This window comes from Geotrypetes seraphini, chromosome 6, assembly GCF_902459505.1.
Source record: "Geotrypetes seraphini chromosome 6, aGeoSer1.1, whole genome shotgun sequence".
Taxonomy (NCBI): domain Eukaryota; kingdom Metazoa; phylum Chordata; class Amphibia; order Gymnophiona; family Dermophiidae; genus Geotrypetes; species Geotrypetes seraphini.
This window is the reverse complement of record NC_047089.1, coordinates 253,913,667-253,926,488: the sequence shown is the minus strand read 5'-3', so window position 1 is coordinate 253,926,488 and position 12,822 is coordinate 253,913,667. Positions and strand designations below refer to the sequence as shown.

General features: G+C 43.5%; 2 protein-coding genes across 13 annotated transcripts in view; both read right to left on the bottom strand.

Moving 5' to 3' along the window:
- DMD (dystrophin) overlaps positions 1-12,822 on the bottom strand; it is a 2,510,493-nt gene that overhangs the window by 1,723,150 nt on the left and 774,521 nt on the right. The window lies entirely within an intron of this gene.
- Positions 1-12,822, bottom strand: part of LOC117362298 (peptidyl-prolyl cis-trans isomerase FKBP4-like) — a 136,195-nt gene that overhangs the window by 9,806 nt on the left and 113,567 nt on the right. The window lies entirely within an intron of this gene.

Sequence of the window (12,822 nt, the reverse complement as noted above, 5' to 3'; positions counted from 1 at the left end):
TCCCGGTGCAGGTGATCGAGGCAAACAGCGTGCAAGAATTTAAGAGCAAATGGGATGCCCATGTGGGATCCCTTAGAGCAGGGGTGTCCAATGTCGGTCCTCGAGGGCCGCAATCCAGTCGGGTTTTCAGGATTTCCCCAATGAATATACATGAGATCTATGTGCATGCACTGCTTTCAATGCATATTCATTGGGGAAATCCTGAAAACCCGACTGGACTGCGGCCCTCGAGGACCGACATTGGACACCCCTGCCTTAGAGGGTTAAGCCAAGGGAACCTAGCGCCAGGAGTGGGATCCCTAGGATAGTAGACTTGGGGGTGGGTCAGTAGAGTGGGCAGACCTGATGGGCTATGGCCCTTATCTGCCGTCATCTTCTATGTTTTTATGACTTTTCATCACGCGTTAACCCCCGCACTGGCCTAAAAACTACCGCCTGCTCAAGAGGAGGCGGTAGCGTCTAACGCGGCCAGTATTACGCGCATTAAACCGCCAACGCGCCTTTGTAAAAGGAGCCCTTAGTGTATAGATAAGTTAATCCAAGTATTAGCAGAAAAGTGTCGCTGTCCAGATAATATGGAGCTGCACCAAGCTACCTAAACCACCGCCTATACCGCAACCTCACACACAGAATAAGGAAAACTCAAAGCCTATTCGCCTACCCACCTCTCAATGGTTCTCGACGCAAGAAACTTTACGACAACTTTCCGTCGACACAGGCAGCGAAAATTGACCCTACCGTCTCCAAACTGCTGACCAAAACAACAGACATTAATGTGTTCCGAAAAGAAATCAAAACTCTTCTATTCCAAAAACACCTCCCATCATTCTAACCTCCATCCTACTCGCACACGCATATTCCTTCATGAATACCACCCCTATAGTATCTCCTAGCCAATTCTTCAAACCATATCCCCAAAATTATATTCAGAAACCTAAACAAGCAACCCCCATCTGTAACCAGAATATTTCTTCCCTCAACGTTATGTAATAATCTTCTATAACCTGAATGTATTGCTATTCTTACCTGATATGTAAACTTGATATGTACTTGATATGTAAACTTCCTGGAAATGTCCAGATTTCTTCTAATTTTGTAATCCACTTAGAACCGCAAGGCACAGGCGGAATAGAAATCACTAATGTAATGTAATGTAATATTTTATCTCTTACTCCTTTATAAACAAGGAAATACTTTTTTACAGAAAGGAAAGTAGATGCGTGGAATGGTCTCCCGGAAGAGGTGGTGGAGACAGAGACTGTGTCTGAATTCAAGAGGGCCCGGGACAGGCACGTGGGATCTCTTAAGGACCATTTGGAAGTGGGAGGAGCCAGCATTGTGATGGACTGGCCACCCAGAAATGGCAACAGAGCAGTGGGGCACCTTACAGGACACTGCTGTGAACTTCACAAAATGGGTGCCACATAAACATCTCACCAGAACTCCCTTATAGAATATGGTGAGCCCCCCAAAACCCACTAGACCCACCAGTCTACCATCCCAATAGTAGGGTTGGGGGGGGGGTGGTAGGCTTACATTTTCTACCATGAATGTAGTGGTTTGAGGCCTGGGATAGGCACATGGGCTCTCTCAGAGACAGAAAGAGATAATGGTTACTGTGGATGGGCAGACCAGGTGGGCCATTTGGCCTTTATCTGCCATCATGTTTCTGTGTCTAGAGTGGCTTATAGGCCTGGGTCCTCCTCTCTATGATTCACTAGCCTATTCCCCAGGCTATTTAAAAGACCTCTGTACAGCTGTACTAGGCTTTCCTATACTAGGTTTTTATTACAATCTTTGCGGGGATGTGAAGGAGTCAGTGAACACTGGTGGAGTGTATGTGGGCCCTTTGTTTCTGCAGTGGTTATCTTGTCACTTTGGATACCTTTTGGGCACTTATACCTGTTTTTACATCTTCTAAGTCAACGTATAAGTCCTGTACAGGAAATCTTGTAAAAACTTCAATTATCCCTGCAGGACGACCAAGTCTAGGTCGGCCCTCACCCCTCCCACATCCCGCCCTAACCACTCCTCCAGACACGCCCCTTTTAGCTCTGGGCGCACAGCAACATCCAGAGGCCTAAAAGGTCCCTGGATACGTCCAAAAATTAGGTTTGATTACTGGCACTTGAATGACCTGTCATTTAGGTCATCCAAGTGACGACTTGGGTGGGTTTTAGACGTGTTTAAGTTTTGATTATGAGCCCCTTAGCCTATAGGAAGAGGAGGAGATAGTGTATGTTGCAAATGGGTATACTAGGTGCCATAATGGTTCCATGTTTCTATAACCATAAAGCTCTATGACTTCACAATTCAGGTATTAAGAGCCTAAGCGACTCATAATCAAAATTTTAAAAATGTCCAAAAATCAGTCTAAGTTGGCACTTGGACGTCCTTATAGCAGGGACGTCCAAGTGCCGATAATCAAAACCAACTTTCAGGATGTTCAGCACCACTTCTAAACTGCTGTGCGTCCAGAGCTCAAAGGGGCATATAGGGAGGTGTGTTATCGGTGGGAATTGGGCGGGCTTCAACCTGGACATACTGCAGCTATAATCACAGCTTTTCTAGAGGGAACTTAGACGCAGGCAGTTAGACCTGTTTGAGTTGCGTCTAAGTTCTACAAAGATGCCCAAACTGACAAGAAGACCATTGGAGGATTTAAGGCATAACCCCACCCCCCTCTTACTCCACCAGTGGTCACGACTCCCTCCCACCACCCAAAGAGTGAAAAAAAAACCCCAACCCCGTAGGCTTCCCATCAACTGATCGTGGCAGAGGAATCCCCATCAGCTGAGCCAGTTTTGGGGATTCCTGGTGGCTCAGCTGATGGGAATTTCCCCTGCCAGGATCAACTGAACCACGGAGCCCTACAACCCTCCCCCTGACATCCCTGGATCTTCCCCGACATCCCCCTGACATCATCTCACACACACATCCCCCAACATTCCTGAGCTCCCCCCACACATCCCCAGACCCCCCGTACCTTCAGATGAGAAAACAGCAGGAGGGAAGCCTACTCCCTCCTGCCTACAGGGCCGCGTGCTAAAAATGACGGGGCTTTGGGAGGGGGAAGCCCCGTCATTTGCAGCACGATCGATGACTTTAGTGCATCTGCCCCCTTGTTGGGCAGACTGGATGGACCGACATTTACTAAGTTATATTTGAGGTAATTAGTGGCATCAATCAATGGCACTCTAATATGTATACTCCATATTTGGTTTAAAGGGACAGTCGATATAATGTTTATTGCATGACCTGAGACGTAGAAGAGAATATTTGCTTTTTTCTATTATACATCATTTATCCGGCAACACATTGTACCCTGTAAACAGTATCCTGAAGACCCATACTCAGTATTCTTCACATCAAGCTGCTTCTCCACTAAAGCCTTAGACTACATTGCCTTAGGAGTTCTCTGGCAGAACATCATTAAAAACCACTATTGATCCCAGAATGTGCTGTATGGTAAATGTCTATCAGAGGGGAGCGCTTGCACCCAGGGGTATATCCTTCTGCTCTGCAAAAAAATCAGCTTCTCTAACTTCAGTCCAGTAACAGTCACAGCCTCACTGAAATTCTGATCCGCACTACACAGGGGCTCCGAAAACTCTGCTAGTTCTGTTTCGGTCTTCCGTTAGGAGCCCCGGCAGAGCAATTAGGCTCCTGTCAGCAGGTCCATATCACCTTACCGTAGTGTAGACCATTTTTCTACATGGCATCCCTAGAGAAGATTACCATGATGGAAAAACTTTACGAGAAACTTTTCAGAAAAGACCCACTTTGTTAATAGCGATGTCTTCAGTGGCAAAAAAAAAAAAAAAAAAGATGGTGATTATGAGAACTTTCTTTAAAAAGAAGAGTTTACCTTTTTTATTCTGGTCAAACTATTTTGATGTTCCCTGATGTCCCCAGACAAACTCAAAAACGTTGTAAGTCCTTTCTCTCGCTGAAACCAAAGGTACTGGCGGGAGGTGGATTTTTTGCCCTAAAATTTCCTTGTAAATGTCTGGTGACATGGGGCACAGAATCATCTATTTTATGGGGATCTAGTACATTTAGAATCTTTTCTTGCATTTGGGCTGCAAAATCCCGAGGGAACGGTACAGTTTAGGGGATGAAAAACTTAAGTGCACAACAGAAGAGCGGGACTTGGGTGGGATTGTATGTGATGATCTTAAGGTGGCCAAACAGGTTGAAAAGGTGACAGCAAAAGCTAGAAGGATGCTAGGGAGCATAGGGAGAGATATGGCCATTAGGAAAAAGGAGGTATTGATGCCCCTGTATAAGTCTTTACTGAGACCTCATTTAGAATATTGTGCCGCACCTTCAAAAATATATAAAAAAGATGGGGGGTCAGTCCAGAGGAAGGCTATTAAAATGGTCTGTGGTCTTCATCATAAGGCGTATGGGGACAGACTTAAAGATCTCAATCTGTATACTTTACAGGAAAGACGGGAGATATGATAGAGATGTTTAAATACCTACATGGCGTAAATGTGCATGAGTCGAGTCTCTTTCATTTGAAATGAAGCTCTGGATTGAGAGGGCATAGGATCAAGTTAAGAGGTGATAGGCTCCGGAATAATCTGAGGAAATACTTTTTTACAGAAAGGGTGGTAGATGTGTGGGACAGTTTCCCGGAAGAGGTGGTGGAGACAGAGATTCTCTGAAATCAAGAAAGCCTGGGATAGTCATGTGGGATCTCTTAGAGAGAGGAAAAGATAATGATTATTGCGGATGGGCAGACTGGATGGGCCTTTATCTGCCATCATGTTACTATGTTTCTATAACCATAAAGTTCTATGACATCACAATGCAGGTGTAAAGAGCCTTAGCCTATAGGAAGAGGAGATGCAAATGTTAAGAGCCTTAGCCAATAGGGAGAGGAGAAGATAGTGGATGCTGTGGTTGGGCAGACTGGATGGGCCATTTAGCCTTTATCTGCCATCATGTTTCTATGAATTTACCTAGGGAATAGGTTGTTTAGAGTTTGATATTGTTTTTGTCAGCACTGACCTTCATGTGAAATATATCTTTGCTTTCTTTTTATGCATCTTCGATGTTAACCTTGATGTGAACTAGAAGGAATAAATGTGGAGAACTTTGTTTTCCTTATTGGAATTTTCTTCCTGTTTATGCTACTTGTGTTTATGTAACAATAATTCAATAATACTAAAAAAAACACATGGTGGTTCTACCTAAACCTATATAAAGCAAGGGACCTCTAGGTGGCAGTGTAGATTTTGTTTGGATTTGCCATAGAGAGGAAGAATCTTTGGGTTGAGCTAAACCTTTGAGCCAGACTCAGAGCTAGATTCTCCAAAATTGCGTTAAAAAACGATGGGCCACTGTCATAGCCGTTATTGTAGCGATTTTAAAAAAGCGAGTCATTCTCCAAAAAGCGAGTCGTTTTCCAAAGAGCGCTCATGCAAATGAGGTTGGTGGAGAGTAGCAAAAAACAAAACAAAAACTGAGTCGCCAAAGTCAAGCAACCCTCCACCAGATCCCTCCCTCCAGAAGTAGGAGATATGCCCACTCTCTCCTGCCGCTAAGCAATGCACCCCCTGATACCCCTCTCCCCCTGGTATAGCACCCCCCCTATCTGTTGTCGTGTTGTTCTTGCGGATGTTGCGCATGCAGATTTTGGTTTTTCTGTGGATTTTGGTTTTTCTGAGATCAAAGAACAGCAGCTGTGGCTCGGCTGGCGTAGCTGGCAAGCTGAGGGGACATTTTGCTGCAGGGGTCTCTCCTTTGCATTTTCCAACAGCATTCATGCATATTAGTTGTTACTCCTGTTTGGAGTCTTGGTTTTTTTTTTTTTTGGTTTTTTTTTTGATTCCGCACAGAAAGATCCGAAAATCGAATCAACCCGCGTGCTAAACACAGGCTTGGCTATTCAACAGGCTTGGCTATTCAACAGATTGATAGAATTAGGGAGTTTTACCTATTATGTACTATTTCAAAGTTCTATCTCAGTCTCCACCTGCTGGTCATGACAAGATATAACCCATCTGTAAGATCTATTGCTATACCGGTCTGGAGAGTCTAAAAGAAAGAAAATGAGCAGGTAAGAACCTAATTTCTTCTTGTAAACCGTTTTGATCCTTTTTAGGCTGTTACGCGGTATATAAAGTTTTTAATAAACATACTAGCCTACATCTCCTGCACTCATAGAAACCCAACTATTTCCACCTGGACTGCACCTCTCATCTCTCGCTACTTCTGACTCTCTTCAGAGACACTTCTGAAAATATATGCTTTTGCTAAATGTGTAAAACTGATGCATATATTTTGTATTTCATTGTAATTAGCTTTTGCATTTCCCTCTTTAATTCTCTACCCTCTCACACCCTATATATCTTTTATCTTTCCAGACTCCAGTGTAAGTGACTCCCTTCCTTCCCTTCTCACCATAAGAAATAGCCTAAAGGTTGTTAAACCAAAGGTCCATCAAGCCCAGTATCCTGTTTCCAACAGTGGCCAACCCAGGTCCCAAATACTTGGCAGAAACCCAAAGAGTAGCAACATTCCAGAGCTGAGATTGTGATGTCATAATGCCTCATTCCACCAATGCCTAAGAGCCAACCTCAGCAGTGATGTCAAAATGGCTCGATTGTCCTAGACTTGGCTCACATAAGAGTTGCCACACTGGGACAGACCGAAGGTCCATCAAGTCTAGTATCTTGTTTCCAACAGTGGCCAACCCAGGTCCCAAGTAGTAAAACAGATTTTATGCTGCTTATCCTAGGAATAAGCAATGGATTTTCCCCAAGTCCATCTTAATAATGCCTTATGGACTTTTTTTGAGGGGGATTACCCAAACCTTTTTTAAACTTTGCTAGCTAACTGCTTTCACCACATTTTTTGGCAATGAATTCTAGAGTTTAATTACATGTTGACTGAAGAAATATTTCCTCCACTTTCTTTTAAATCTACTACTTAGTATCTTCATCGTATGCCCCCTAATTGGAAAGAGTAAACAAGTGATTCCCCCCACCTACCTTTCCACTCCATTCAGTATTTTATACACCTCTATCATATCTCCTCTGAGTCATCGCTACTTTATTTTTTCCTCAAAATGGGAGTCATCCCATTCCCTTAGTCATTCTGTGCTGTTCTACAAAATGGGTGTGTGCGTTTTCACTTGGACCTGCCTTTTCTGTTCCATTACGGTGTTTTGCAGCTGACAAAAAATCTATAAGCTTCTCACATTAGTCGAGACAACGCACATTGGGCTTCCCCATTACTTAGCCTTTTTTGTCATTCCATATAAACCTACTCATAGTCTTCGTTCCATTATAGCCCACTAACTGTTGGCTCCTTCAGTTCCCATGACAAAATGAAGCTTCACCCGTCATCCTGTATTCTTTGCCATCGTTCCTTCACTTTGGAACTCCCTCCCACTTGAATCTCATTCAGAGCTCTCCTACCCTAAATTTTGAACTCTCCAAAAACTTGTCTATTTGCATTGGCGTTCAACTGGGAGAGCTGAGTATACAGGTCAGTAAAATCTACCAGTCGCATGGTCCTCCTTTCCCTATCTTGTCTCCCTTCTTTCCCTCTGTTCTTTTGCCCCTTCTTCTCTCTTTTCTAAAGGATTTGTAGTTTCTTTCTTACTCTAGAATAATTTATAAGCCGCTTTGATATTTATTTGAGAAGCGGTATATATGAACTCTTTAAACATTAAACATATATATGTGACCCCCCCCCCCCAAAAAAAAAAAAAAGCCTCTGCTACAGAGCAGGAGGCACAGGGTTTTGGGAGGAGTCACTGAGAACGTGTGGATGGAAGAAATATGTGGAGGAGTTGGAGGCTCCTAACCAGAGTGGGAGGGGTGATTAGTATAAAAAGGAGAACAGGAAAGAAAGCAGGGCATTTTGTCATCCTGATTCTCCCGCCATAGCCCTAGTACTGAGGAAGAGTCCTGAACGTACTGACAACTTGGGGAGGGAAAGTCCATGTGTGTTCTCCAGAAGAGCAGACAGCAGAGTGTTAGAACTTGGTGGGAAGATAGCGTGGTTCCAGGCTGAGGAGCGAGCGTGGGATCCAGAGTGGCTCACCCAGAGAATAATTTGGAACGTTGCTCTCCAGAGGGTGTTACCAGGAGACGACAGGATAAGGATTATGCGGAGACCCATCTTAAGGGATAACTCTGAGAGCTTATAGCAGAGCCTGTGTGGACTGTTTCAGCTTGACGGGAAAGAAAGAGTGGTACTGGGCTGAGGGAAGAGGGTGGGACCCGGGTCGGCTCACTCACCACATGTATGAAAGGAGTTGGATAAAGAGACTGGAGAATATAATGAAATAATTCTTAAACTGACTTTATCATAAACAACTTTGAAATCAGTTCTAGTATTCTGAGAAACTGAACTATAGCTACGTAGTTGTGAATTAAATCTGCAATCAAGTTTCAAGTAGGGTAACCAGATTTTACTGGCCCCTCCCCCAGGCCCGCCCAGTTTTACCCAGCCCCGCCCCAACTAATGTCTTGTCCCGCCCCAGCCTCGTCCCCAGTCTCGCCTCCCCTCAACCTGTTTTCGTGTTCAGAGCCACGTCGCGAGGGCGTCTGCGCATGTGAAGGTGTGACTTGATGATGTCACACTCATGCGTGCATGCACGTGACTTCACCGCATTGCATCCACGTAGAAAGCTAAAAAATTTGATCAGGTGACTCCCCTACTTGAGAAGGCACATTGGCTTCCAGTTGCTCATCGAATAATGGATAAATTATGTCTGCTTACTTTCAAGTCCATAATATTTAAAACCCCAGCATTCATTCATAAAGTTTTGATTCATTATTACTACATCGAGAGTACTACGGTCAAATGACCAATATCTATTGGGTCGTCCCTTCTTTAAAAGTTATTAATACACGGCACCAATCCATCTTCTCGGTTACGGTTCCTCAAGCTTGGAATGCCCTTCCGATTTATTTAAGAGAAGAAAGGGTTTTGGGTAAATTTAAGAGCAAACTTAAGGGTTTTCTTTTTAAAGATGCATTCAAGGATTAAATGAATCGCCTATGCCTTTAATTCAGCCTTAATATTATAACGAGTGTCTCTCCCCTTTCCCAGTGTGTTATTTAACTTAATCGTTCCTTTTTGAATTAAATTGTATTTCTTCTCTAAACTTTCCCTATGTTTGACCTTGTATGTATTTATTGAATTTTAATATTTTAATAATAGTTTTGTTAGTCATGTCTGTTTCCCTCGACTCTGTAATTTTTAACTGTACATCGCTTAGAATTTGGAATAGGCGATTAATCAAATCTTATAATAAACTTGGAAACTTATGTGCAGAGGCCCTGCTAACACGGTCCTGAGCTGGAAGCTTTTCAAAACCCAAAGTGCCGGGTTTTGAAAAGGTGTCCGGATGCGTGGACATATCCTCTAAAAAGAGAACACGTCTGGTAACCCTAGTGTCAAGTAAAGTTCCAGTTATCAATTGCACCTTGGTCTCTGCTTGATTCCTTGATAAGAGATAAAGTAAAGACTGCGTGTGGTGATTGAACCCGGGAAGGTGATCCTTCAGCCTACTGGATTATATCAGGCCCCCGGCCTATGCCCAGCTCAAAACGGAACTTTTGTCTTTCATTTTTGTATGTCCTGGTCATGGGCCCCTGACCCAAGGAGCTAGCTGGTGCCCTGAGACTGTGCGAGTCAGACCAGGGTTATATATAGAATCTCCCCAAAAATATCTTGAATGGGTCTTCTGACTAGAGATATGCTTTTATTTCACACAGGACAGATCAATAACTCATCTGCTTTCATTTTCAGAATGCATTTTTAAAAAAACCTGTATTTCATTTTGGAAAGGAGATGCATTCATTACCGCTAAACTTTAAAAATAAAATGCCCACAAATTTAGCCAAAGGCCTCTCCAGATCCCTCCCAGTAGCTTACGCCATATGTAGGTCAAAATGGGTCAGGAACAATCCCAAGTCACTCCTGACCCGCGACCATGGCCGATGACACCATTCTGGATGGTGGAATCATAAAGAAATGACTGGAGATGCCTCCAACACATATTGATCCATGGGGTGGGGTAAGTTGGGAAGAAGAGGGGTTTTAGCGTGTTCTATTGTATGATAAAAAAGAAAATGAAAAGGTGAAAGAAAAAAAAAACATACCTCAAATTATATAAAATAAAAAAAAACCAAGAAAATTCACTAATAAGAAAGAATGGAAAATAAATACATAAGCCCCCTCCCCCGCTTTACAAATCCGCGCTAGTGGCCGCCGCAGGGCAAAAGCCCCACAGCCCTTTAAATCCCTAGGGGCTCGGGGGCACTTACCGCAGCAGCCCCTAAAAGAGAGGGCAAAATCTTGCACATCCCTATTAACAGGCTTCAAAAATGAATCGTAAAACGCACGTTTTTTTAAAATATATTTCCCTGCATTGTCCTCTACAGACAACAGCTCTAAATGCCAAATGCTTGTGTTCTTTTTATATCTCAATCCGTGAAAAAGAGTTTCCCATTATATTTCTGAGAATAGTTTCTTCCATTCTTTAAAGAACATTGGTCCTTTAGAAATGCAGATTGACGTACTGCCGGCACACGAAATTCCTGAAAAAGGAAAACCAAAAAGAGGTGGGAAGAGGATCAGGAGCCTGGCAACATCTCTTTTTTTTCATTACCATCCACCCTCACTCGAATTTAGCAAATATTATTTAACCTGTATTTTGTTTTCCTCTCGATCAGTGCTATGGAATATTCAAGGCTGAAAACAAGAACTGTAACACACTCATTGAACATAACACTCGCTGTCAATCAACAAGATCATAATTAGAAAATAATGAATGCCTTACAGACCGGCTCTAAAAATACTTTGACATCTGAGTCGGTTAAAGTGAAACTCCGCACAGAAGCTTCCAGAATCGCAGTCTGCAGTAGGTTGAAAAATAAACTCTACCGCCTGTCATTCAAATGGTAAAATTAAGCTGGAAGGATTGTGTTTGCAAATCGGGAAGATGCTGGTATTTAAACATTACGGTGCTTTCCTTGCACATCAGGAAAGAGTGTACCCAGGTGGGTTTTGTTATAAGGCATTATTTGGATTTCTACTGCATCTCTGTCCTATTGATTAGATAAATTAGTTCTAATAAATCAGTGAAATAGAGCTCATCTTTAAAAGTGGCTTTTTCATTACACATGCGTTTTATTCAAAGTGATAACTCTCTTTGGACAGGCAGCTGAGCTGAATCATGCTACCCCCATCCAGTCTACGAGGGTGGTTTGAAAAGTTTGGTAAAAAAAAAAAAAGTTAATTAACAAAGTCTTCATCAAGAGCTGTACACTTAGAGGGGCATAATTATAAACCACGTCTAAGCTCCTTTTGGCCTAAGGCCCTTGGCATACAAAGTAGGTAGCAGGGAAATGTCCATTCTCGAAAAAAACGTCCAAAATGTGTTTTTTGTTGAGAATGGCCTACCTGTATGTTCAGTGTTTAATCACCCAGACTGCCACCACATGTATGTTTACAACACGTTCCTGACCAAATAATCGCCCAAGTCCCAAACACCCAAAACAAGACCTTTTAGGCCAAGGAAGGGCCAGTCCTTCACCAAAAAGCATGATCCATGGGATGGACTGGGAGGTGTGGCAGGGGTTCGGGAGGGGGGGGGGTTGTCCAGCAGGAGGGATTGGGCATCCCTCTTGCCGGTGAAGAGCACAACCTTGCGGGGAGTTTGGGGGGTGGCGGCAGGAGAGATTGGACATCTCTTCTGCCGCGATCATTATTGGTGCAGGGGGATGGGTTGCCTAGGCCGCTGAGCTGATCACGGCAGCCACGATCAGCTCAGCAGCCCAATTCGGAACTTATACCTGTTTTGACTGCCAGATAACTAAGTCTAGGTTGACCCACCTCCCGCCCTATCCACTCCTCCAAAAATGCCCCTTGTCGCTCTGGACATACAGAGACAGTGAAAAGGCCTAAGCTGGTTTTAGAAATGTCTAAAACCAGGTTTGATTATTGGTACTTGGATGACCTGTCTTTTTAATTGTCCAAGTACTGACTTAGGCAGTTACCGCCACTGCTGGCACTAAAACCCGCGCTATGCGTTCGTAAAAGAGGGGGTGAGTATAGAGTCTTCACCGTTTAACTTGCTTTTTTTACCAAACTTTTCAAACCATCCTCGTAATTAACTTGCCATGTTATAGGAAACGACCATTTTGATGAAATGACAAGGCGAACCTAGACAAAGCAGAGTTCCCAGGAGAACAAAAATCATAGATATTACCATAGTAGCCATCATCACCATCAGAACATATCGCATCCAATATCATATTGATCAAAAGTAATACTGCGATTTTCATAGACGCTACAGTACCTGAAGACGCAACAATTAAGGACAAAGAAGTTGACACATCTAACAAAGTTATTGCAATCTGGCCATGGAAATGGCAGGACTGCGGAACCAGGCAGGCACCAGAGAATGTGCTAAGTGCGGGATTTGAGAAAATTATTAGGTTTATTGTGTGATCTTAGTTCCCTTTTGTAGCACTAAGTGAAACATTGTCCACCGGAAGCATTTTATAGAATCGAACTCAGCACTGTCCTCTTTGACATCGATTTTTTTTGGGGGCGTTATATACAGAATATGGCCCACAGAGCCTATATATAGTGGAACCTTGGTTTACAAGCATAATTCGTTCCAGAAGCATGCTCGTAAACCAAATTGCTCGTATATCAAAGCAAGTTTCCCCATAGGAAGTAAGGGAAACTCACTTTGATTGGTTTCACCTCCTTCCCCCCCCCCCCCCCCCGAGGCTACCGGCGCTGCTCCATTCCCCTCCCCTTGAGGCCACCGACGCTGCT